The sequence below is a fragment of the Pipistrellus hanaki genome (genome assembly GCF_964339955.1).
Source record: "Pipistrellus hanaki genome assembly, chromosome: 1".
NCBI lineage: Eukaryota > Metazoa > Chordata > Mammalia > Chiroptera > Vespertilionidae > Pipistrellus > Pipistrellus hanaki.
In genome coordinates, this window is record NC_140503.1 from 111,532,283 (window position 1) to 111,556,645 (window position 24,363).

Here is a 24,363-nt window from a genome sequence, read left to right on the forward strand (position 1 = left end):
AGTTGGAGGTATAAGTTATTGATTAAAGCCGAAACCGGTTTGGCTCAATGGATAGAGCGTTGTCCCAGGTTCAATTCTGGTCAAGGGCATGTAACTTGGTTGTGGGCACATCCCCAGTAGGGGGTGTGCAAGAGGCAGCTGATGGATGATTCTCATCGATGTTTCTAACTCTCTATCCTCTCTCTTCTTCTCTGTAAAAAATCAATAAAATATATTTGAAAAATAAGATGTTGATAAAAGATCAACATCTATGGAAGACAAGAGAAAAAAAAATAGGATTGGGGAGAGGAAGAAATTAAACTAGGACACAGATCTAGCAAAGCTTCCAATTTGGCAAGAAGCCCAGGGGCAAGTATTTCCTTTCAGAATAGCCTGGGTAAACCAAAATGGCCAGGCATTTTTGTGAGAAAATGCTCACCTATCTGAATTCAAACAATGGACTCGAAGACAGAAGTTTGGGGGGAAATGAGACTTTTTATATGTTCTCAAGAGCAGGTGTCCATCCCATTGTACAGGCACACCTGGTGCAGGGAGCACAGGCTATTTATTTAGTCCCTCCTCCGGTTCCTCGTTGGCTGAGCTCCATGGGGTCACCTGTTTCCTCATAGGTCGCCTAGGTCTTGCTGTCTCCCAGTGGGCCTTTTACAATATTGGGCAGAGGCCTTTCTAGCTACCTGCTCCTCCCCTGTCTCACTGAGGCAGATACCTCAGGGCTTTCCACCATGATACTTGCCCTGGTGCGCAGTTCTTTGTTCCTCTTCCCTCCTTACTATTTTCTGTTTGTCCTGGGAAATTCAGTAAATCTCTTCAAAAGCCTTCCATGTTGGAGTTAGATCATAAAGATCCATTTCCTACCTGTTTCATTCAGCCACCAGAGACAAGTGCCCAGAGAGGGTGTGACTTGAGATAAAGTGGTTCCATGCAGCAAAGCCCAACACTGAAAATAGACAAGAATTGTAGATTGAATAATAGCCTTCAAATGTGTCCATGTCCTAATGGAACCTGTGAATGTTAACCAGTATGGTAAAAAAAAAAAAAGACTTTGCATATGTGATTAAGTTAAGAATTGAGAGGAGATAGTATATCTCGGATTGTTGGGAGAAGGAGCAGGAGGCCGGGGGGTTGGTGTAATCACTGTAGTTCTTAGAAGAGGGATGCAGGAGGAGTTAGAGTCAGAGGAGAAAGACATGATAATGAAAGCAAAGATTAACATCGGATGCTTCAAAGATGGAGAAAGTGAGCATAAGCCAGGGATACAGGTGACCACTAAAAGCTAAAAAAGGTAAGAAAAGAGATTTTTCCCCCTGTATCTTGTCTTTAGCCCAGTGAAACTGGTTTTGAATTTCGAATCTCTAGAACTACCAAAAAAAAAAAAAAAAAGAAGAAGAAAAAAAGATAAATTTGTGTAGCGTTAAACAACTAAGTTTGTGGTCATCTGTTGCAGCAGCCATAGGAATCTAATATAGCCAAAAATCTAGTTGGTGCAGATCCCTGTCCATCACACTGTGATAAAATCATGAAGACTCAGTTTCTGGATCTTAGAGGACAAGTGTAAGCTCCACTATAACACCTTCATCTAGAAAACACTTTATAGGAACAAAGAAAAGGAAGCAGAAAGAAAATATGATGCCATGATATTACATACATTCTGTAAATCAGTTTTCCACTGATGAGTCGGGGGCCCTAGTGATCACCCAAAGATAAAAGGCAAGGTTGATCAGGGATAGCAGGAGCAAGACTTAGATGTCAGGAACTCCAAATGAGACCAGCTCAGACACTACTAGATTCTAAAATAGAAATACCAGTTGAAATCCAGAAATATCTCCGAATCATGTGCCTGATGGGAGAATGTGTGCATTGTACATGAAGGATGTCATGTGTTGTGGGGGAGAGTCCAGCACTCTCTGACCTCAGTGAACATCCCCAGGATGGGGTGAAGGGGACCTGGGGGGAGGATTTCCTGACAGGGTTGAAGTTCTCTTTCCTGTAAGAAATTTTCCAATTTCCCTTACTCTGAACCCCAACATCACTGATAACACTAGACTGAGAAATCTTTTCACTTAACAGGCTGCCATATCATTTCAACACATTAAAGATTCACAGTGGGCCCTAACTGGTTTGGCTCAGAGGATAGAGCGTCGGCTTGTGGACTGAAGGGTCCCAGGTTCAATTCTGGTCAAGGGCATGTACATTGGTTGTGGGCACATCCCCAGTAGGGGGTGTGCAGGAAGCAGTGGATCGATGTTTCTCTCTCATTGATGTTTCTAATTCTCTATCCCTTTCCCTTTCTCTCTGTAAAAAATCAATAAAAAATATTTTTTTAAAAGGATTCACAGTGGTACACATGCATAATCACTGTTTTTATTTCTATCATTTTCTCCCTCTTAAAACATGATAATTTCTCTTGTGATTAGTTTGAGATCCCTGCAATGTGCTGTGGGTTTTTGGAATTTAGTTCAGTTTAAAAAATATGAAAGAGGTACAGGAGGTGCCTAGGGAAAGAATTCAGATCAGGGACTGAGCCCTTTCTGTGTCTGATTTCCTCTTAATGGATGGGAGACTGGTTGTTGGTGAGCTGTGGTTGTGCTCCTTCTGCGGACAACTCTGTGACCAGGAACCAGGATGGGTGATGTATGTGAGAAGAGCTGTATGCACACCAGACAGATGTTGAGGTGCTAGCTCTATGGAGACATAGAAGGAAGCATGGTAATGGAAATGGGGGTTCTGCTGCTGAACCAGACAGGGACAGGGCTTGACAATAGGGTAGGAGGTAGGGGGACATGAAAATGGAGCACAGTGTGGTCTGGGAGAAGGGAGGCTGGAGCAGGCAGTGCTCGGCTCTAGAAGGCACCCATGCCCCCCAACAATTCACTGAGAGGGAGTGTTTATGGGATGCTACAGAAATGGCAATACAAGGAAGCCCAAAACATACTCTCTTAAGCTTGTCTCTGTGGTAATGGTACAGAGATCAGCTTTGGATATTTGAGGACCCACCACAGGGTACGTGATAGCTGAGGCTTCTCAGGCTAAAGAACTAAATAGCTCTCAGAGGAAACTGCCACAAGAGTGATGTGGGTTTATATTTTCTTGGTTGTTCACATACCTAAGGGGGAAGACATGGGGAAGACCCCACAGGCACACACACTTCAGCCTCCTACACACATTGTGCACACCCAGATGCCAGTCTCGTTGGGTAAAAATGGCTAGCAGAGGTTGGGCAGGTACCAACTAAAAGATTAGGGGTGAGGGGGAGGCAGGGACAGTCCCTTCTTACATATGAAAAGGCTCTGCACTCACTGACTCCATGTCACCGACTCTTATGCTCACTGACTCTTCACACATCGACAGTTCACATGACTCCATGCCCACTGACTCTGCCCCCCACATCCCACTGTCTCCATGCCCCCTCCTTACAAACAGCTCTATGTCCTGCATTCTAAATGGCTCTGCCAGCAACTCATGCTTTAGAATACACAAAAATTAGGATACTCTCCCTATGAAACTTAAGATATATCAGGGCATAGAAAATATAAAGAAATATAAAGACTATATTAAATATACATATCATTATAAATGGAAATTAACTACTTAATTCTACTTTTACCTATCCACATTTCTAAAAATTATTTTTTTCCCATCAGTGGAATTACAGAAATTTGATCCGTCCCTTTTAGGTAACTCATACATTTTATTTTGTGGAGTCTTACCTAGAGAGCTCAGCTCAGAAATTCTTCTCACCACCGACTGTGAATAGTTCATACATTAAAACACCTGAATCCACCAGTCAACTGCCTAAAAAACAATTTGACAGACTATTCACTAATGTGTAACTTATAATAAAAAAATGAACAAAGTAAAGAAGTATATTTGGACAATATTTTTTTAAAATATATTTTATTGTTTTTGTACAGAGAGGAATGGAGAGAGATAGAGAGCTAGAAACATCGATGAGAGAGAGTCATCGATCAGCTGCCTCTTGCACACCCCCCACTGGGGATATGCCCGCAACCAAGGTACATGCCCTTGACCGGAATCGAACCCGGGTCCCTTCAGTCCCCAAGCCGACGCTCTATCCATTGAGCCAAACCCGTTTCGGCTATTTGGACAATATTTTAAAAAATATATCTTTATTGAGTTCAGAGAGGAAAGGGGAGGGAGTGAGAGATAGAAACCTCAATGATGATGAGAGGGCAGGGCGGGGCGAGGATGGGCTCCTGGCTCCACTGTGGGGCAGGGCGGAGTTATCCTCCATTTTGTAACTGAACCTTAGCCCTCACCCAACCAATCAGGGTTAGCCAAGGCAGTGACATCACCACCGACCAGAGTAAAACCCCTGGACTGGGCGAAATTCGCTCTCTTCCGCCATGCTGCCAGCGTGAGTGGGACAGAGCCCATGCTAGCATGGAAAAGGCTCTTTTGTTTATTGCATCAGACTCGGCTCCCTGGTGGTCCTTGGGGATCATGAAGTCTGGGTGTAACAGATGGGGGCTCGCCCGGGATCCCAGGACCATGAGGGACCCGATCCGGAGAGCCTGACTGGCCGCGGTAGGTGTGTGTTTGTGTGTCCTTGTGTGAATGCTCTGGAGGGACGTAAAACCCCTCGTGGAATTGGTGCCCGAATACGTCTGGTGGACGCGCTATAAGACCACAGGCAGGAGGATTTAGAAGATGTTCTGACCTCCCAGGAGGGCCCCTCAGTCAGGAGAGACGTGGAATCCTCTCCTAGAGGGACCCTCATATGAGGAGAGGGATGGAAGCCTCTCCCAGGTCTGAGTTTGGTATCTGCAGGCAACATGGCGCCCCAGGATGGAGCCAGTGAAGTGTGGCCGGCGTGGTGGTGTGGGTCGGAGGGGGGGCTTCCGCGGGGCTCAGTCTGCACATTGGAGCGCAGCTGGGCAGGGGTGGCCTCGCTCAGGGAGCAGGCCCCTGGGTTAATTTTGCTGGTTACCTGGAGAAGGGCAGGCGGAGCCGGGAAGCCGCTGGGGCGACCCGCGCTTCCTCCTCGGGGGCCGCCCGAGCAGTGCGGCTGGGGCGGCGGCGGTAGCAGCAGCCTCGCTCTGGGGCCTGGGCCAGCGTGGCGGCATCGGTCTGGGAGAAGAGGCCTCAAGGGCGAATTTCTGTGCTCATGTAAAGGGTAAAGGCCAGTTCAAAACGAGTGCGCATAGTTTTGGGCTGTGCTTGAACTCTTTTCTGTGTACAGAATGAGTTTTAAAAATGGTGGAGATTAACTAGGAGATAAATTAAAACTGGTTTCCCAAGTCATTGTAAGCAGCTTTTGAAATTTCCAGCCCTGAGGCAGGAACTAGATGGTAATGCTGGGAGTCTTCAGCTAAAGAATGTGTTCATTTGCATTTGAATGTTACTCCAGTAATCTGCAAGGAGTGGCAGGTGATTCCATGGTGAAGCTGCCAAGATGGCCGTGCTTACAATGTTTAGTCTTCCTTTGTCATTGGTATCAGCTAAGCAGAGCCATGTAGCTACTTATGATTGACCTATGAACAAAATTCATTTTTTCTGACATTGTCTTAAATCTCAGTAAACTGCCTCTGGTGCGGAGAGGTCTAGGGGAGGCTGGAGAGGGCAAAACTATTTGCTCTCCTGCAAAGAGATTATTCAGTGCTTTGTTTATATTTAACTTGCCAGCTTTAAAAGTTCAAAGTATAAATTAAATTAGGAAAAGTTAATTGCAGTAACTAAATGCCTAGAATATGGCAGGCTAAACTGTATTACATGTGCTAAAAATAAGCAGTAATGATCAAAGATCTCAAGGATTGATTTATTCTCATTTGTCAGATGAGAAAGTATGTGATGCTTACACTTAAAAAAATTATTTTAAGTCAGTGATGCAGTATTTTTTGAAGTCAGTTTTTCTGAAGTAATGTTTAATGTAACATATGAAACTTTTACATTTGATCTGTTTTGTTTTACTTTATATGCCATTGTTGTCATTTGTAATCACATTGTAAACTTGAATTTGGGATTGTACCTGCATCTTGTATTTTGTAAACCTTGGGAGTCATTTTTGGTTTCAGTCATGTGTGTCTACTTTATAGATTTAAGTAGACTTCATCACAAAGGTTTATAATTTATTTAGAATTGTGTGAAAACAATTATTTGTATGATTTAACCCCCCGCGATTGCTTGGACAATTTTCACCGATGTTCTGCAGGGGGAGTAGAGGGACTTAGAAATGCAGATAAATCTGTATTGGTAGGGAAAATGTGGCATTTTAAATTTCAAGCGGTTAGAGGCCTGGGAACAGGTACTGGACCTGCTCCCTCCTCCCTTGCCTTTTCTTTAAAATTTGAGGCATGGTTATGTATTTTTGAAAGACATAGAAAGAAAGTTTAGAAGTAAATTTGAAATTGTAAAAGGAATTAGTATGTTTATTGTAGAAAGCAGGGAGCCTCCTTGGACATCGAAGAAGGACTGTGGACCTCGAAAGGAACATGTACTGAAGGAACGCAGCTGCTGAACTGGACAATGGGCCTTTGAGGAGCTAAAGAAGGCTCTCGTCTCAGCACCTGCCCTAGCCTCGCCAGAGGTCGGGAAGCCCTTCCACCTCTACGTGAGTGAGGTAAGCAGTAATGATCAAAGATCTCAAGGATTGATTTATTCTCATTTGCCAAAGGGGTTCTCACTTAGACTCTAGGTCCCTGGAAGAGACCTGTTGCCTATCTGTCTAAGAGACTGGGTCCTGTGGCAGCAGGGTGGCCAGCCTGCTTCCAGGCAGTGGCCACTACAGCATTGCTGGTGAAGGAGACAGATAAGCAGACTCTGGGCCAGGAGCTAACCTGGATGGGCCAAGCTTTTCTCCTGGACCAGCCCTGTGTCCAGATTCATAAGACTGTGGCCATCAACCCTGCCAGCGTGCTTCCAGATGATGATAGAGGAACCCATTCATGACTGCACAGAGGTACAAGGTACTGTTCACAGATGGGAGTAGTTACGTTCAGGATGGGACCTGATATGCCCTTTGATGGAGACACTGTGCCATCCACAGAGAAAAGAGGGTTACCAACTGCAGCTGGAAGGAATCAGCTGAATAGAAGCAAGCCACCGAAGGACCAGATGATTGGTGGACCCTCCATATGCAAGACTGTTGGTCCCAGAGGCTCTAGGTCAGCGTTGCCCGGTGACACCAGGTTACCCACTTAAGTGTCACCAAGACTTCTGAACTTCTGTGAGGCAGAGTTGCTAGAAGTACTGTCTGTGCACAGGTAAATGCTAAGCAAGGTAAGGGGGTCCCCCTGGGAATTCGGGTCTCAGGGAACCTCCCCAGGAGAGCATTCATAGGTGGATTTCAAAGATTAAGCTACCAGCATTAAGGTCTAGTTTTTGTAGACACTTCAGATTAGGTTGAAGTATACCCCACTAAGACAGAAACTGCCTCTATTGTAGTCAAGAGGGTTTAACTAAATGTGTCCTAGAATCAGTGAAAATTGGACCAACCCCCTGTCCTTCGCCCTCTTAAGGGCCAGGTGCACCCCTTACTGAGACAAGTTTCCCCTTTTTTGGAGGGGATCATGTATGGTAACCAAGTCCTTACAGGCTCTGCAGTTTGCTTGTTCCAGATGCACTGCCAGTGCCCACCGCAGATCCTGTAGCCCAGGAACTCAATGTGGGTAAAGAAATTCACTGCCCAAGGACTCAAAGGGACGCTACACTGTTATCCTGAGCACGCCCACTGCTGTTGAACTAGATGGCACCCAGACCTGACTACATGACTCCCAGCTCCTGCATGGCCTGGATCCTGGCAATTAGCAGCCTCACCTGTGAGATCCCCAGCCTGGGCTCCACACAGGCCAGGAGGAGAACTGATGCCTGCAGGAGGAGAACTGGACTTCAGTGAGGACAATACTGATGGGAACTGTGGTACTAAGGGTCTTGGTAACTGTATTTGTTGTTTATGCTGAAAGGAAGTAGGCTGAGTCAATGATTTGACGCAGGCACATTAGACAAGGCGGGGAATGAGAGGGCAGGGCGGGGCGAGGATGGTCTCCTGACTCCACTGTGGGGCAGGGCGGAGTTATCCTCCATTTTGTAACTGAACCCTAGCCCTCACCCAACCAATCATGGTTAATGGAGGCAGTGACATCACCACCGACCGGAGTAAAACCCCAGGGCTTGGCAAAGTTCGTTCTCTTCCGCCATGCTGCTGGCATGAGTGGGACAGAGCCCATGCTAGCATGGAAAGGGCTCTTTTGTTTATTGCATCGGACTCGGCTCCCTGGTGGTCCTTGGGGATAACGAAGTCTGGGCGTAACAATGAGAGAGAATCATCAATCAGCTGCCTCCTGCATGACCCATAATGGGAATCAAAGCCCCCATGTGCCCTGACCAGCATCAAATGGTTATCTCCTGGATCATAGTATGAAGCTCAATCACTAGCTAGACTGGAAAATATTTTAACAAAAAGATTATGTACATAGCTTTCTGTGCAAGGAGTATTAAATTAGCACATGCAAGAAAGACATTTAGAGAACAAATATATAGGTATCTTCAGAACAGAATTTAAATATTTAGGCTGTCAATGAACCACAAGTGTTTTGATTATTTATAAACTAGTAATGGTTTTACTTGGGTTAATTAAAAAACTCATTCTTAATTTAAAGTAAATTTAAATTGTTTTAAATAGATGAAATCTCTGGACTTATGATAGAGGGGGGAAATGTACTGATTAGCATTTATATTAGTTAACCAGCTCCAATAACTGTTATAAAATTACTTAAAGTAAATAGAGGAAGATGTAAACAGATGGAAGAACATACCATGTTCATGGATTGGTAGAATCAACATCATCAAAATGTCCATACTTCCTAAAGCAATCTATAAGTTCAATGCACTCCCCATTAAAATACCAACGGCATATTTCACTGACCTAGAAAGAACTCTCCAAAAGTTCATTTGGAACAATAAAAGACCCCGAATAGCCACAGCAATCCTGAGAAAGAAGAGTAAAGTAGGAGGTATCTCAATACCAGACTTCAAACTGTATTACAAAGCCACTGTTCTCAAAACAGCATGGTACTGGCACAAAAACAGACATATAGATCAATGGAATCGAATCGAGAACCCAGATATCAACCCAAATCACTATGCTCAATTAATATTTGACAAAGGAGGCACTAATATACAATGGAGTCAAGACAGTCTCTTCAATAAATGGTGTTGGGAAAATTGGACAGATACATGCAAAAGAATGAAACTAGATCACCAACTTACACCATACACAAAAATAAACTCAAAATGGATACAGGACTTAAACATCAGACGGGAAACCATAAAAATACTTGAAGCATCCACAGGCAACAAAATCTCAGACGTATGCCAAAAAAACTTCTTCACTGATACTACCCCTAGTGCAATGGAAGCTAAAGAGAAAATAAACAAATGGGACTACATCAAAATAAAAAGCTTTTTTACAGCAAAAGAAACCATCAACAAAACAACAAGAAAGCCCACTGTGTGGGAGAACATATTTGCAAATGTTACCACTGATAAAGGTTTAATCTCCAACATCTACAAACAGCTTATACAACTAAATAAAAGGAAGATGAATGATCCAATTAAAAAATGGGCAATGGACCTAAATAGAACATTTTCAAAAGAAGACAGAAGGAAGGCCAAAAAGCACATGAAAACATGCTCAAAGTCACTAATTATCCGAGAGATGCAAATCAAAACAACAATGCGGTACCATCTCACACCTGTCAGAATGGCCAACATCAACAAATCAACAAACGACAAGTGTTGGCGAGGTTGCGGAGAAAAAGGAACCCTCGTGCACTGCTGGTGGGAATGTAGACTGGTGCAACCACTGTGGAGAACAGTGTGGAGTTTCCTCAAAAAACTGAAAATGGAACTCCCATTTGACCCAGTAATCCCACTTCTAGGAATATATCCCAAGAAACTAGAAACACCAATCAGAAAGGATATATGCACCCCTATGTTCATAGCAGCACAATCTACAATAGCCAGAATTTGGAAACAGCCTAAGTGTCCGTCAGCAGATGACTGGATCCAAAAACTATGGTACATCTACACAATGGAATACTATGCTGCCATAAAAAAGAAGGATTTCTCATCATTTGCAGCATCCTGGATGGAATTGGAGAACATCATGCTGAGTGAAATAAGCCAATCAATGAAAGAGAAACACCACATGACCTCACTCATTTGTGGATAATAAAGAACATTATAAACTGATGAACCATAAGATAGATATAGAGACAGTATATCAACAAGTAGACTATCAAGTTACAGCGGGGACGGGAGGAAGATCTGGGGGATATAATAGATCAACCGAAGGACTTGTATACATGCATATAAGTGCAACCAATGAACACAAAACTCTGGGGAGGGAGGGGATGTGTGGGAGGGAGGGAGGGGGTCAAAAAAATCAATAAAATATATTAAAAAAATAAATAAATGAATAAAAATAAATAAATAAATAAAATAAAATAAAATAAATAAATAAAATTACTTAAAGTGAAACCAGACAATGGATCCAGACTGCTGGTCACCACTTGAGCCAATGAAGCAGAGACAGGGTTGACTCACAGGTGAGCATTTATTCCAATAATGCGGGTGAAATGGGAGAGCAGCAGGTCATTCACAAATGTCAATTTGGTCCCAGAGGCACACCTCCCATAAGCCAGCTGCTTATCTTGGGTAGAAGAACAAAGATTCCATGGGAAAGTAGAAATTACAGGTATGGGAGATTAGGCAAGGTACAGTGGTTAGGGTTACATGCAATGAGGGCTAGGTGCCTCTGGGACCAGATTACAGGTTACAAAATTGTTAATCTAGGCCGTTCTCAGAAAGGATGACCTGCATTCCCATGTTAGCTCCCATGTCCCAAGGCATACAGCTCTCAGCCAGATTATAATGTGCTTTCTCTAATCAGAACTGAACAATCATGGTTAACAGAGCACAACTACTATTTCTTATAATTATAGCTCATCCCCAACATTCTATTCCTGCCCCTAACAAAAGAACAAAAATGAAGAGAAAAAAAAAATCCGACCTAAAGGTGTTATTTTTTCATAACTATCTCAATCAGTTCCTCAGATAGAACCTATCCCATAAATCCAACAGTCTTCATTTGTGGGAAGCATGATGAGATTTAAAATAATGTCAAACAAAATGTTATCTAAACTGGAAATAAAGTTATAGATGACCTGAACTGAGAACAGAGCAAATGACATATTGATATATTGAATCTTGATATATCGAAAATTACTTATTTTATCATTATGCAAATCAAGATTTCAATAACAGTTGAATTTATGAGCTTATGCCAATGAGATATTAACTGGATGCTAAAATTTTAAACACTCTGCTCCCAATTTTCAGGGCCAGCATTTCAGAGAAATGATGCACAATTTATGAACCTAGAATTGTTTTAAAGAAAACATAACAATGACACCGAAACAGAATGAGGCCGACTGAACCCACAAAAGAGTGAGTGCAAGCCTGGCACAGTGGTGAGCAGGTTGCATACATTACATCTCATTTAATCAACTAAAAGTCCTCAAGGTGTTTCATGAACTCACCTTGACTTAGCTGTTTTTTATACAGATATGCAGAAATGCAGAAATCTTAGGATTAATATAAGATTTTCTTTCCTACAAGTTGGTTCCATGACCTGGCTGGTATGGCTCAGTTGGTTGGAGCATTATTTTGTACATGGAAAGGCTGAGGGTTCAATTCCTAGTCATAACATATACCTAGGCTGGGCATTCAGTCCCTAGGAGAGGTGTGTATGAGAAGCAACCAATTTATGTTTTTCTCTCACATTGATGGTTCTTTCTCTCAAATCAATAATCATATCCCAAGATAGGTTTTGAAGAAAAAAATGGGCTCCATTACGTCTTACAAGGTAATTTTCAAATTTTAAGTTATAAATTCTTATCAAATTTCCCAACAGTTTCAAAGAACACCTTGAAGTGCACTAAACCAGCAATATTATTATTTTATTTATACAAGCAGTTTTACCAGCACCTGAGCCTGGCTCAGTGGTTGAGTGTTGGTCTTGGCCTATGAACCAGGGAGTCACAGTTCGATTCCAGGTCATGGCACATGCCCAATTGTGGCCTTAATCTCTGTGGGGTGTGTGTGTGTGTGTGTGTGTGTGTGTGTGTGTGTGTGTGCAGGAGGCAGCCAATCAATGATTCTCATCTCTCTTTCTCTCTCTCTCTCCGTCTCTCCCTTCCTCTATGAAATCAATTAAAATATACATAAAATAAGCATTCTCTTTTAAAAAATAAAAAAGGAAGGATAGAGGAGAAGGCAGTGGGTCTCAGCTGTGGCCCCATATAAAAAAAACCTGAGGACGTTCAACAGACAAGCCCCCTCTCCTCTTGCCTCTGGTCTTGGTGGTGCACTCTTCGAAAGGGATCAGAGTGAGGAGGCTAAAAGGGGCAATTCCAATGTAACCCTCATATTTGGAGGCCAGTGACCTGAATCCAGGCCAGCAAGCTCAGTGTACATTCTTGATAACCTATAATTAAGTCCCTCTCTCCTTCCCAGATACTGGTCTTGCAGAACCTGTTACTGTGAACAGTGCACTGCCCCGGAGGGAGGGCTATTAACACTGGTGCCAGGCCAGACCATCAGATATGGCCTGGAGACCCCCAACACCTGGGGGCCCTCTTGCAAGGCCCGCGAAAAGCATAATCCATGTTTGTGGGACAAATATCACAGGGAGAGGGATATAAGGGAGAGACCCATGTGTGTTCCTTCACTCAGATTTGGAAGGCTGTTCCCTGAGTCCGCTGGCGTATGAAACAGCGTCCCTCCTTTTTCTCAGAAGCATCCTTGGTCTTCTTGGTCTTCTCCAAGAAGGCTTTATGGGCATTCTGCTGCACAGCCGAGTCAGCCCCACTGGCTAAGTGTGGGGGATGCTTAACTCACAAGGACTGCCCTGCACACGGCCACTCACAGGGTCTCACCACAGAAACACAGTGACCATTCGGTCCCTCAGAACTCTTGCTAACCATGCAGGGCACCGGACTCAGCTCTAACTATCTCCCAGACTTCCATGGTGGGTTCCATCCACAGGGAACTCAAAGCAGTTAGGAGTAAAAGTGACTCGCCAAAACTCTTTGCAATTTCCTCAGTTTCTCTATAGTCTCAGGGTCTGTTGTAGTAACATATAGAAATATTTTTAAATGTCTAAAAATATTTAAAAGGTTTTAAAATGTTTAACTTTTCTGAAACCTAAAGCATATTAAGAACACCTACCCTACTGCCCTAAATGTGTGTATCCCATAGATACGAATTTGAACTTCGATTACTGACTTAGAGTGACTTACTATGATAGCCATATGTGTGAGTGACGTACTTTCCCCCAGATATGCACCCACGAGTGCACACCCTGATTGATAACACGTAATTCATGGATAGCCACTTGAACTGCCTCGGGTATGAACAGACTTTAAAAACAGGTCCTTACCCAGTCAACTATCCGACATCCAAAAGGCACATCCTTCTGCCAGTCTGACAGAGGACACCACACTGTGCGGCTCCCCGCTCCGCTCCCAGACAGACGACAGAAGAACAGCTAGTACCTCCCGATGGGGATGCGACTGAGCTCTTGGGTGAGGAACACCAGTCCCCTGCATCCGGACTGGACCAGCCCCACTGCTAGACCCCTCCACCAGGATTCCGTTAAGCCTGTACGCACAGCGTCAGGAACTTTTGTGAGGAATAAAATGCTGCATATGTTCTATGTGGTGTAATTCCTCCAGCAATTAATTGTTTTGTGTATGCTTGAAACTGAAATTAAGGTTTTTGGTCTTTTTAGTCCTAAGCCTGCCCTTGGTCCTGCTTGCGTAGAGCAGTCTCTTCATTAGCAACTACTTAAATGTCCCAACACTGCATGGTTAAGCTTATCTAAGCTTATGCCTTGGATAACACCCCAGACCCTTTTCCAGGATCTACTTGGGAGAGGGTCATAGCCAGGAATCCTCTGCATTTCACTGTTCTTCAGTACCAACATCTTTTCCAATATAAAGCAAATCTTAAAAACATAAACAGAATAAAGAGAAAGCCAAAATTTCAAATTGTCTAAACTGACCTTCAATTTGGGAAGAAGTAAACCAACTCTGCATATGGTCATTACTGCAGATAAACCAGATGGTCCCAGGCAGCCCATCCCACTCCTCCTCTGCAGCCTTTTCACATAAATCTGGCACCGGACCTCCACCAGACCTCCACCGGGGCCTGACCACTACCCACAGGTCTCCAGCTCCCGCTCCGGCTCTCCTCTCCTCCTCCCACTGATCCCCCATCCGGGCTCCTCCCTCCCGGTCCTATGCTCCGAGTCTCCACGACAGTTGCCATTCCTTCCCCACTCCTGGCCTGTTCACTTTTTTAACTTTTAAACTGGAAATAATGTCATATCAAGAGAAAAGTTGTAAGAACAGTACAGACACCTTGCAGATACCCCTTTCTGAAATTAATCTAAATATTCATTTTTTTATTGATATAATTCACAAACCATCAAACTCAGCCTTCAAATTGTACATTGAGTATATTAATGGTTGTGCATTCATCTCCATAATTTTAGAGCATTTTCGTAGCTCACCAAAAATAAGCTTCAAACACAATTTAACAGCCACACCCCAATTATCCACCACCCACCTGCCCTAGACAACCAAGAAGTGCTTCCTGTCTCGGCTGACTTCTGTGGGATTTTAAAATTTATTATTTTTAAAAAATATATATGTTTTTATTGATTTCAGAGAGGAAGGAAGAAAGAGGGAAACATCAATGATGAAAGAGAATCATTTATTGGCTGCCTCCTGCATGCCCCACACTGTGGATGGAGGCCACAACCCGGGCATGTGCCCTGACTGGGAATCCAACCATGACTTGCAGGTTTATAGGTTGATACTCAGTCACTGAGCCATGTAGGCCAGGCTGACGACTATGTTTTTAACTAAACCGCTGGGCATTCAATATGGGGTAAACACTCAGGCCTTGCTCCTGTGATCGTCCTCCCAAATGTCTGAATGTCAGTGCTTCTAACCCTGAGGCCTCCCACCTCAGGGCCTCAGGGCCTCCTCAGAGGGCTCAGACCACACCTCCTCTCGGTGAACATTTTGGGATTTCAGAAATGAGCCCATCTGCCCTTTTGAGCTGTGTGTCCTGCATGTACTGCTGTGCACTGAAGGCCCAAGCTGAGAACATGGGCTGAACCGGCTTTTCCTCCCACCCATACCCCACCTGGTCAGTCCTACCTCCCACATCCACATCCACTGCAACTGAGCTAATCCACCCACTACCAGCTTTGACCCCTGAAGGGGGATCTCCCTGCCTGACTGCCTCCGTCTTCTATGTTGTAGCCAAGGTGACCATTAGTATGAACACTGCCCAGGCCATTTTCCCACTCAGAACCCTTCAGGTGCCTCCAGAATAAAAGCCCAAGTCCTTGCAACTGAAACAGGAATTTTGTGGGGTGAAAAAGAACAGGCTTTAGGAAATTACAGAAATTAAGGGACCATGGAGGAAACACAGGCCTGCAGAGCAGCAGAAGGTATATTTCCATAGAATGAGGGAGCTGGGAACAGCAAAAGGTCTATATTTAGAAAATAAAGGGAAGGAAGCCCTTCCTTCAGAAGGAGAGGAAGAAAGCCCAAAGGGAATAGGGAAACAATAAGGGGTGGGAGAGAACCTCACATGTCGCGCACGTGAGGTTCGATCTTTGAGCCCAGAAGTTACTATAGCAACAGAATAGTGACCAATCAGAGGGGATATCAGGCACCAGAATCCGTAGTCTTTATAAGCCATAGGGAAAGGAACCCAATGGGCCTCTTCCTCCTCCCTACATGGGAGTCAGTACTTGTTCTTCAATAAATCTCCATCTTTGCTATATCATTTTGTCCTTGGATTCATTTTTCGATTCTGGCAGACAAAGAATCCTGGTTCCAGCCCAAAAATTTGGTATAAAAAAAACCTCAGTGGGACCCTTCCCCTGTTTGCATGTGGAAGTCTGTATTTGTTTTTCAAAAAATCTCCATCTTTGCTATACTACCCTCTGTCCATGGATTCATTCTTCAACTCCGGCAAAGAATCTGGGTTCCAGTCCAAAAATTCTGCATCAGAACGGCCTTGGCCCTTCTCCCCTGGGGGCTCCACATGAACATTTTCCTGTTCCTCACATCCCTGGGTTTATTCTTATTTCACAGAATGGAGGTTAGATTTCTTCTGAAGGGTGGTTTGTGTGTTTGTATTTTCAGGGAAGAGTTGGTTTCTGAGAGGGCAGGGCAGGGCAGGGCTAACTCCTGACTCCATTTTGTACTGTGGGGCAGGGCGGAGCTATCCTCCATTTTGTAACTGGACCCTAGCCCTCACCCAACCAATCAGGGTCAGCCAAAGCAGTGACATCACCACCCCTATAAAACCCCTTGATCTGTTGAAGCTCGCACTCTTCCGCCTCGCCAATGTCGGTGTAAGTGGGACAGAGCCCATGCTGGCATGGAACAGGCTTTCTGCTATTGCATCGGACTCAGCTCCCTGGTGGTCCTTGGGGATCACGAAATCTGCGCGTAACAGTTTCCACTGAGCAGTTTACTCTCCACGAGAGTAGGGACAAGGGAACGAGAGAGTGGGCAATGGGTCCTAGCTCTGGCAGTTTCTAGCTGTATCAGGATTTTTGGACAAGAACACACAGTGTTCCCATGGGTACAATGGTTCCTGGGCTCTTGGTCCATCTGAGTTGAAGAATGAATCCATGGACAGAGATGGTATAGCAAAAGGTGCAAAATTTTTTAAGAACAAGTACAGACGCCAATGTGGGAAGGGAAAAAGGTCCCACTGAGTTTCTTTTCCCTTCTGTTTATAAAGGCTGCAGATCTTTGTACTTTGATATCCCCTGATTGGTCACTATTCCCTTAGCCTGGTGACCTTATAAACTCCTGAACTCAAAGGTCACACCTCACATGGGACATAGTTTTTGCTCCCCTCCTTATTGTTTTCCTTTTCTATTTCCTTTGGGATTTTTTCTTCTTCCTCTGAATGAGGAGCTTCCTTCCCTTTATTTTGTAAATATAGAACTTTTGCTGTTCCCAGCTCCCTCATTCTATGGAAATGTACCTGTTGCAGCTTTTTCAGCTTCCCTATTCTATGGAAATATATCTTCTGCTCTGCAGCCCTGTTCTTCTTACATGGTCCTCTTAATTTCTGAAATTCCATAAAATCTGTTTTTTTCACCCCTGTTTAACCATGTTCATGGATTAGTAGAATCAATATCATTAAAATGTCCATACTACCAAAGTCAATCTACAGATTCAATGCAATCCCTATTAAAAAACCAATGCCATATTTCACAGAGCTAAAACAAATACTTCAAAAATTAATATGGAATCAAAGAAGACCCCGAATAGCTGCAGCTATTTTGAGAAATAAAAACAAGTTGGAGGAGAGCCACTACATGGGAGAACATATTTTCCAATGTTATATCTGATAAAGGTTTAATCTCCAAAATTTATAGGGAACTTATGCATCTTAACAAAAGGAAGATAAACAATCCAATCAAAAAATGGGCAAAGGACCTAAATAGACACTTCTCAAAAGTGGACATACAGAAGGCCAAGAAGCATATGAAAAAATGCTCAAAGTCACTGATCATCAGAGAGATGCAAATCAAAACAATGAGGTACCACCTCACTGTCAGAATGGGTATCATCAACAAACCAACAAATGACAATGATGTGCTGAAAAGGGAAGCCTCATAAATTTCTTGTGGGAAAGCAGACTGGTGCAGGCATTATGGAAAACAGTGTGGAGTTTCCTCAAAAAATTAAAAATGGAACTCCCATTTGACCCAGTAATCCTACTTCTAGGAATATATCCTAATAAAAAAGAATATATGTACCCCTGTGTTCGTAGTAGCGCAATTTACAATAGTTTAAGATTAGGAAACAGCCTAAGTACCCATTAGCAGTTTTATCCAGTTTTGCTTAGAAAATCATTAGTCCTGTAAATTCCTGTTGTTTTTCACCCTGAAACATGCTACATAGCTACTTACTTCTCCCATGAGAAGTGGCTAATTAAAAAGAAAATCTCGAGTTCTGAGTGTCTGCCCTTAACATGTCAAGCTTCCTATTTTGGCTTAAATGTGTGAGCCATGGCTCGTTCCATCTGAGGCATAGAAACCTCTCAAACCTCTATTTCAGATGCGTTGGAGTATGAACTCCATGTCTTCAAAGTCCCTTTATTCCATTCCATACATGTCTCATAGCATATAGTTTAACTGTGGCTTTCCCCACAGATTTGGTGCAGATCCATGTCCTAGCATTTCCTCGTGATGCTGCACAGGCAGAAACTTCATTTTATCCCTGTAAATTTGCTTCCCTCCACCCAAGCCCAACTGGTTTCATTTCCTTACTTGCCTTCATTTGCTTATATTTTGGATTCTGTATACTCGGATACAGCTTAGAAAAGAGGAATATGAAAGTCACTTAAAAAAGAAAAATAAAAGCGATTACCACCATTTCAGGCCAGGCTTATTTGGAGAAATGCGATATATGACTCGAGTGCTGTGGAATTTTCATGGAGACATAGATTAACTCTTGTCTCAAATGCGGGGGCTGGGGTGGGGTAAATTCCTGGAGAGAAGACACTCAACGGGAGCTGGGAGGGGGTTAGAGCTGAAAACCCTTGTTACTCTGGCCTCCTCGCCAAGACTGAAGTTAGGTACCGCACGACGCTGCCTTTGGGATTCGAGATAAGGTTAAAAAAAAGTCAGTTTCTGCGGGAACAACTCAAACTACATTGCAAGTATAACTCTGCATTGAGTCTATTCCCTCAAATACAAAACGTTTTTCCTCGGTCTCACAGAGCTGACGGCCTGAGAAAACGAAAAGCGCTGCGCGGAGGGCGGGACGGAGGAGGCCGATAGAAGGGGGCGCGGGGTCATCTGTAATACTTTCAACAATAAAAATAAATGTAAAAAATTCTCTCAGACATGTTCAGCAGGCTTTTTCCTCAAACACGGAAGAAACGGAAAACTACCGGCCACCAGCGAGCGTACCGGCGGGCAGATGGTAGCCTGGAAGGACCAAACTTCAGAATCTTCAGCGGCGCCGCAGCGCGCCGGCGACGTCCGACGTCGATCGGTATGACGTAGTTCCCTGCCGCAGAGCATGATGGGAGGACGGGCGGAGCGCCAGAGGGCGGGCGCCGTGTGAACACCAAACGGATTCCACGACTGCAGAGCGTGGGGGCGCGATCAGTATCCGTGGCAACTTGGGGTTCCCTGCATTTCTTGGAAACAGCGTTGCCCCCGTGGCGAGGGAGTGGCCCCAGTCTCCGTGAGTCCGCGTGAAACGCACGGTGACGCCATTCCTGAGCGCTCCAATGCCGGCCTGGCTGGGGGGCGGGCTCTTCAAATTTGAATTCACCTACTTTTGTGGGTGGTAGGGAACCCGGGCTGCTGACTGGGGCCGACGGGGCCGGAGGCCTGGCTCGGGGGTCCGGGCGCCCATCTACAGGAAGTCCAGCGGGAACTGCGGCCGGCTGGCCCCGACCGGCCCCTCACCCCAGGTACGGCCTGCCTTCCCTTTCCCTTTCCCTTCCCCTGGCGCTGCGAGTCCCAGCCCTAAAGCCAGCGAGGCTCTCGGGCTTTTGCACTTTTCTGGCTTTGGCAGTGATTTCACAACTACTTATTCATTCGGTGGGTGTATTTGTTGCGTGTGTAATGTAGTTATCAAGAAAGTAGGCCACTTTCAGATTCCTTTCGATAATGAGCACTGTAGACCTTTGTTCTAAAATCACTTCTAGGACAAAACCTTTATTTTAGAATGGTTATCAAGTAGGAAGATTGTGTGCAAGATCCACCAGACTATCAGGACAATTGCTCCATCCAGCTTGTTTTCTTCTGATTAAGTAATATATTGACTGCAAGCATTTTCAGACGTTAAAATTATTTTGAAAATGGAAGGCCCCTTTATTCTTTTCAAAGATAAACACTATTTACAGTTTGGTACACTTCCACACTTTTTCCCTGTTCTTGTGCTTGTGTGTGTGTGTGGGGGGGGGGGGGGGGAGACGCAGCAGGTGTTATTACAGATATGCAATTGTATGGTCTGTTTTGCTGCCTTCTTGTGTGTGTGTGTGTGTGTGTGTGTGTGTGTGTTTAAATTTCTTTATTGATTAAGGTAACACATATTTGTCCTCATCCCCCCATTCCCATCCCAAATCCTTCTACTCATGCCCCAACCCTCCTGTTGTCCTTGACCACTGGTTAGGCTCATATGCATGCACACAGTCCTTTGGTTGATCTCTCCCCTTTATCCCTGACCCCCCTATGAGATCCGATAGTCTTATCCATGCCTCCTTGTCTCTGGGTCTATTCTTGTTCATTAGTCTATGTTGTTCTTCATTTCCCCTAGATGAGTGAGATCATGTGCTACTAGAAATACACTTAAAAGAACCGAGAATGAAACAAGCAATAATGGTTATGCTGAAAGGCAAATGAATCAGTTTGTAGTGAGTTTCTGGGCCAACAGTTCTTCTAAGTATCAATTTCAATGTCAGACAGTTCCTTATGTGTATTTGTCAGCAATGATACTTAGTTCTGGATGGTGAACAAATGATGGTAAGACAGGACCCACCCTCTCTGATTTGGTCCTAGGGAATCTATAGTGACAGCTACTGACGGCTAGTATGGCAAGGCAACATCAGCGTCTTCCATCTCTGGACTACTTCTCTTCTGTCTTCATGGCTGGAGTAGTCCTGTTAATTCCTCTCTGTTGAAGGAATCCACATGGTCTCAGAGTTGTTTTCTGAAAATATAAAAACATATTCAAAGGAATATTTTCTATAAATTTGACTTGGGATGCTTTTTCATTTTCTGCCCAAATGATTTTCCTTTGGCTTGTTTTGACACTATGTGTGTTTTTCATGGGTGTCTTGCTATTAGCATTACAATTAACTTTCTAAAGTAAAATTTTTCTAGATGTACTTTACTTATAGGATATTTTTCCTTACATGATATTCTTTTACTATCCCCCCTTTTTTTTACTTAAATGTTAGGAGGCTTTTGAAAATTTTATAATGTAATATTGATAGCTTTTAAATTTTAATTTTTTGCACTCTAATATGACTGCTTTAGGTTCATTACATGTTATGCAATTTTACCATGAGATGAACTACCAATAAAAATTTTAGTTAACACTTTAGGAACAGCTTTTTGTCCAGTACAATTAATTTTTCTAGGATATTCGCTTATTTCAATTAGCCATTTTAAATTAGCTTGAAAATTTGACTACTATCTTACTGTCAAATTTAATACAACAATTTTATTTTACCCTGTAAATATTAGTGGAAAGGATTATTTGCCTTCTTGAGTAGGCCCTGAGCATTCCTGGTGATAGGCTGGATTTAGATATCAAAAACACACTTCTCCACGCCATAGGTACAAGACAACTCACACAAGTCTTGTTGCAGTGAGAGGGCAGCTGCTGTCGGCCAAGTCTCTGTTATCTGGGTCCTGATTTGAGCTGGGTATGGAAAGTGAAGCAGCCATGGGGGCAGGAGACCTCCCTCAGCAGGGGTGAGGGTTCAGGCTCCTGGGGGGGGGTGAGGGTCTGGGCCTGTGCCCCACCTCTGTTGACCCCCAAGTTCTCTCCTGATAGCCCTCTGCAATTGTGTTTGTCCGGGGCCAAGCAGGGTGATGTGAGGTTCAGTTCTGTCTCCTTGGTAGCCTATACACCACTCTCCCCTCCGCGCATAGCACCTGCCTTGGGATTCCCTCACTTGCTGGCAGGGCCCCAGCACTGATCACATATCTTGGGGACCCCGGGTTCCAGGGAGGGCACAGTTTGCCTCATGGGCAAGAGACAGATCCATGGTACCAGTCATCCCAAGGCTTCAGCCTCGACATGATCAGAAAGCTCAGGCAATAGCTGTGGGCAATTGGATTATGAGAAGAGGGACCAATATAGAATGCTCAGGTGCCTTTCCAGGGGACTCTCTACACAATGGAAGGATTAAATGCTTTCATGTCCTTTTTAAATTGCTGTCAGACATTCAAAAAATTAGTTTATAAGTTTGCTTGGGATAATTGTGTATTATGCTGTAGTAATTTTAAAATATCAAGAGACTAGTGACCCAGTGCACATTGGATTCGTGCACATTGAAAGGAATTTAATTAGAAGGTGGCCAGCAGGGCAAGACTGGGCAAGATGGGCCAGACATGCCCTGGAGCCAACCTCCCATGATCCATCCCCAGCTGGCCACACCTGGGACAGCTCTGTGGTTCGAAGGTTGTTTGCAGAGTGAGCGGGGTTCCTCTGGCAGGTGCTGTCCCTTGCCTGGCCTAGGAGGACCAAAACCAGCTCTACAACATCCCCTGAGGGGTCCTGATTGCGAGAGGGCAGTTCTCAGGTGACACCCCCCCAGAATGGGCTCTCTCTTCTCTAGTTCCAGGTGTGTCACCCAAGAACTGCTTCTACCAAGTCATGGCAGCTCAGCAATTCCTGCGTTGAAAATCTGCCCCCTGATGGTCAGTGTGCACAATAGCCGTCAGTTGGACAGACACTTAGCCTTTTATATATATAGATGTGTTAACTTTGTCTCCACCAAAATGATGATTTTTTTATTGATTCCAAGTGTGCGAGGTACTAGGTATTATAGGTAATGGAGGTAACACAAATCTGGGGGAAATTATAATGATATTGTAGAATAATATTACGTAAGGATATTCTTTGCTCTAGCCCATGGTAATTCCATTTCAAACTGGCTGTCAATTTCTTTTTTGCATAGACAAGGTCTTAGTTACATTTTTTGCACCTCTCCCAGGGGCAAGTAGTGATAGTAGTGACACCCTTCCTTTGGTGTCCACACAAGGCAGAAACCTCTTTAATTTTACACACAGAGGGGCAGTGGTTTGATTTTGTGTCATACATAAGGGAAGCTGGGTGGAGACCCCTGTGTAATTATACTTCCTTGTCCCACCCGTGGCCCTCCTGGATGACCAAGGTGTTTGGTATTATTGGTGACTATATTAGACGGAGGATCAGCCCATGTAAGGGGTCTTACCCATGAAGGGTCAGGAGCATAAGTCCAAAATACTTCCCCATTTGCCCCAGGTAATATTACCGTACTACTGATGATTGCTAGCATTGCTAGAAAAACGATATCAGGCATTCTTGGGTTGCTGGTTACCTCACAATTTCTTCCCTGAGGTTTGAAGTTCTAATTGATGTGTCTCTATCTCTGGATCTATTTTTTTCCCCATCAGCTTATGTTGTTCATTATATTCCACAAATGAGTGAGATCATGTGATATTTATCTTTCTCTGCCTGGTTTATTTCACTAAGCATAATAATCTTCATCTCCATCCATGTTGTTGCAAATGGAAAGAGCTCCTTTTTTACTGCAGCATAGTATTCCATTGTGTAGATGTACTACAGTTTTTTAATCCGCTCATCTGCTGATGGGCACTTAGGCTGTTTGCAAATCTTAGCTATGGTGAACTGTGTTGCTATGAACAAAGTGGTGCATATATCCTTACTGATTGATGTTTCTAGTTTCTTAGGATATCTTCCTAGAAGTGGGATCACAGGGTCAAATGAGAGTTCCATTTTGTTTTTGAGGAAACTTCAAACTGTTCTCCACAGTGGCTGCACCCGTCAAAATTCTCACCAGCAGTGTACGAGGGTTCCTTTTTCTCCGCATCCTCGCCAGCACTTGTCATTTGTTGACTTGTTAATAGCCATTCTGACAGGTGTGAGATGGTACCGCATTGTTGTTTTGATTTGCATCTCTGATGATTAGTGACTTTGACCATGCTTTCATACATCTCTTGACCTTCTGTCTTCTTTTAAAAAGTGTCTACTTAGATCAGTTGCCCATTTTTTGATTGGGTGGTTTATCTTCTTTTTGTTAAGCTGCATGCATTCCCTGTAAATGTTGGAGATTAAATCCTTATTGTTGATAATGTTGGCAAATATGTTCTGTCATGCAGTGGGCTTTCTTGTTTTATTGATGGTTTCCTTTGCTGTGTAAAAGCTTTTTATTTTGATGTAGTCCCATTTGTTTATTTTCTCTTTAGTTTCCATTGCCCTTGGAGCAGTATCAGTGAAGAAATTGCTTTGGCATATGTCAGAGATTATTCTGCCTACAGATTCCTGCCCTAAGAGGCCCCTGGGTCTCAATGTCCCAGGATAATCTCTGCAAGCACCTCTGAGAGAAAGTCTCCCTCGAGTTCCGCCCACTTGTAGACAGTCCAGTTTCTCCCCATATTAATCTGGATCACCAGAGACTAGCCCAGAACTGGAGTTCAGAGCAGTCGGGAGCTTGTGTCTCCCTCCCAATTGAAAAAGCCAACTACATACTCAGTTGCAAGCG

At 43.9% G+C, this 24,363-nt stretch overlaps 1 protein-coding gene across 4 annotated transcripts in view; it reads left to right on the top strand.

The window, feature by feature from the left end:
- Positions 1-18,976: 18,976 nt before the first annotated feature.
- MIS18BP1 (MIS18 binding protein 1) overlaps positions 18,977-24,363 on the top strand; it is a 61,349-nt gene continuing 55,962 nt past the window's right edge. The window contains exon 1 of one of the 4 annotated variants that reach the window (XM_084884966.1): positions 18,977-19,127. The gene's annotated coding sequence lies outside the window, so the exon portion shown is untranslated. Of the gene's footprint in view, positions 19,128-19,149; positions 19,555-22,436; positions 22,517-24,363 lie in introns of those variants that run through there. The other 3 variants (XM_084884964.1, XM_084884967.1, XM_084884965.1) reach the window with 3 other exon arrangements.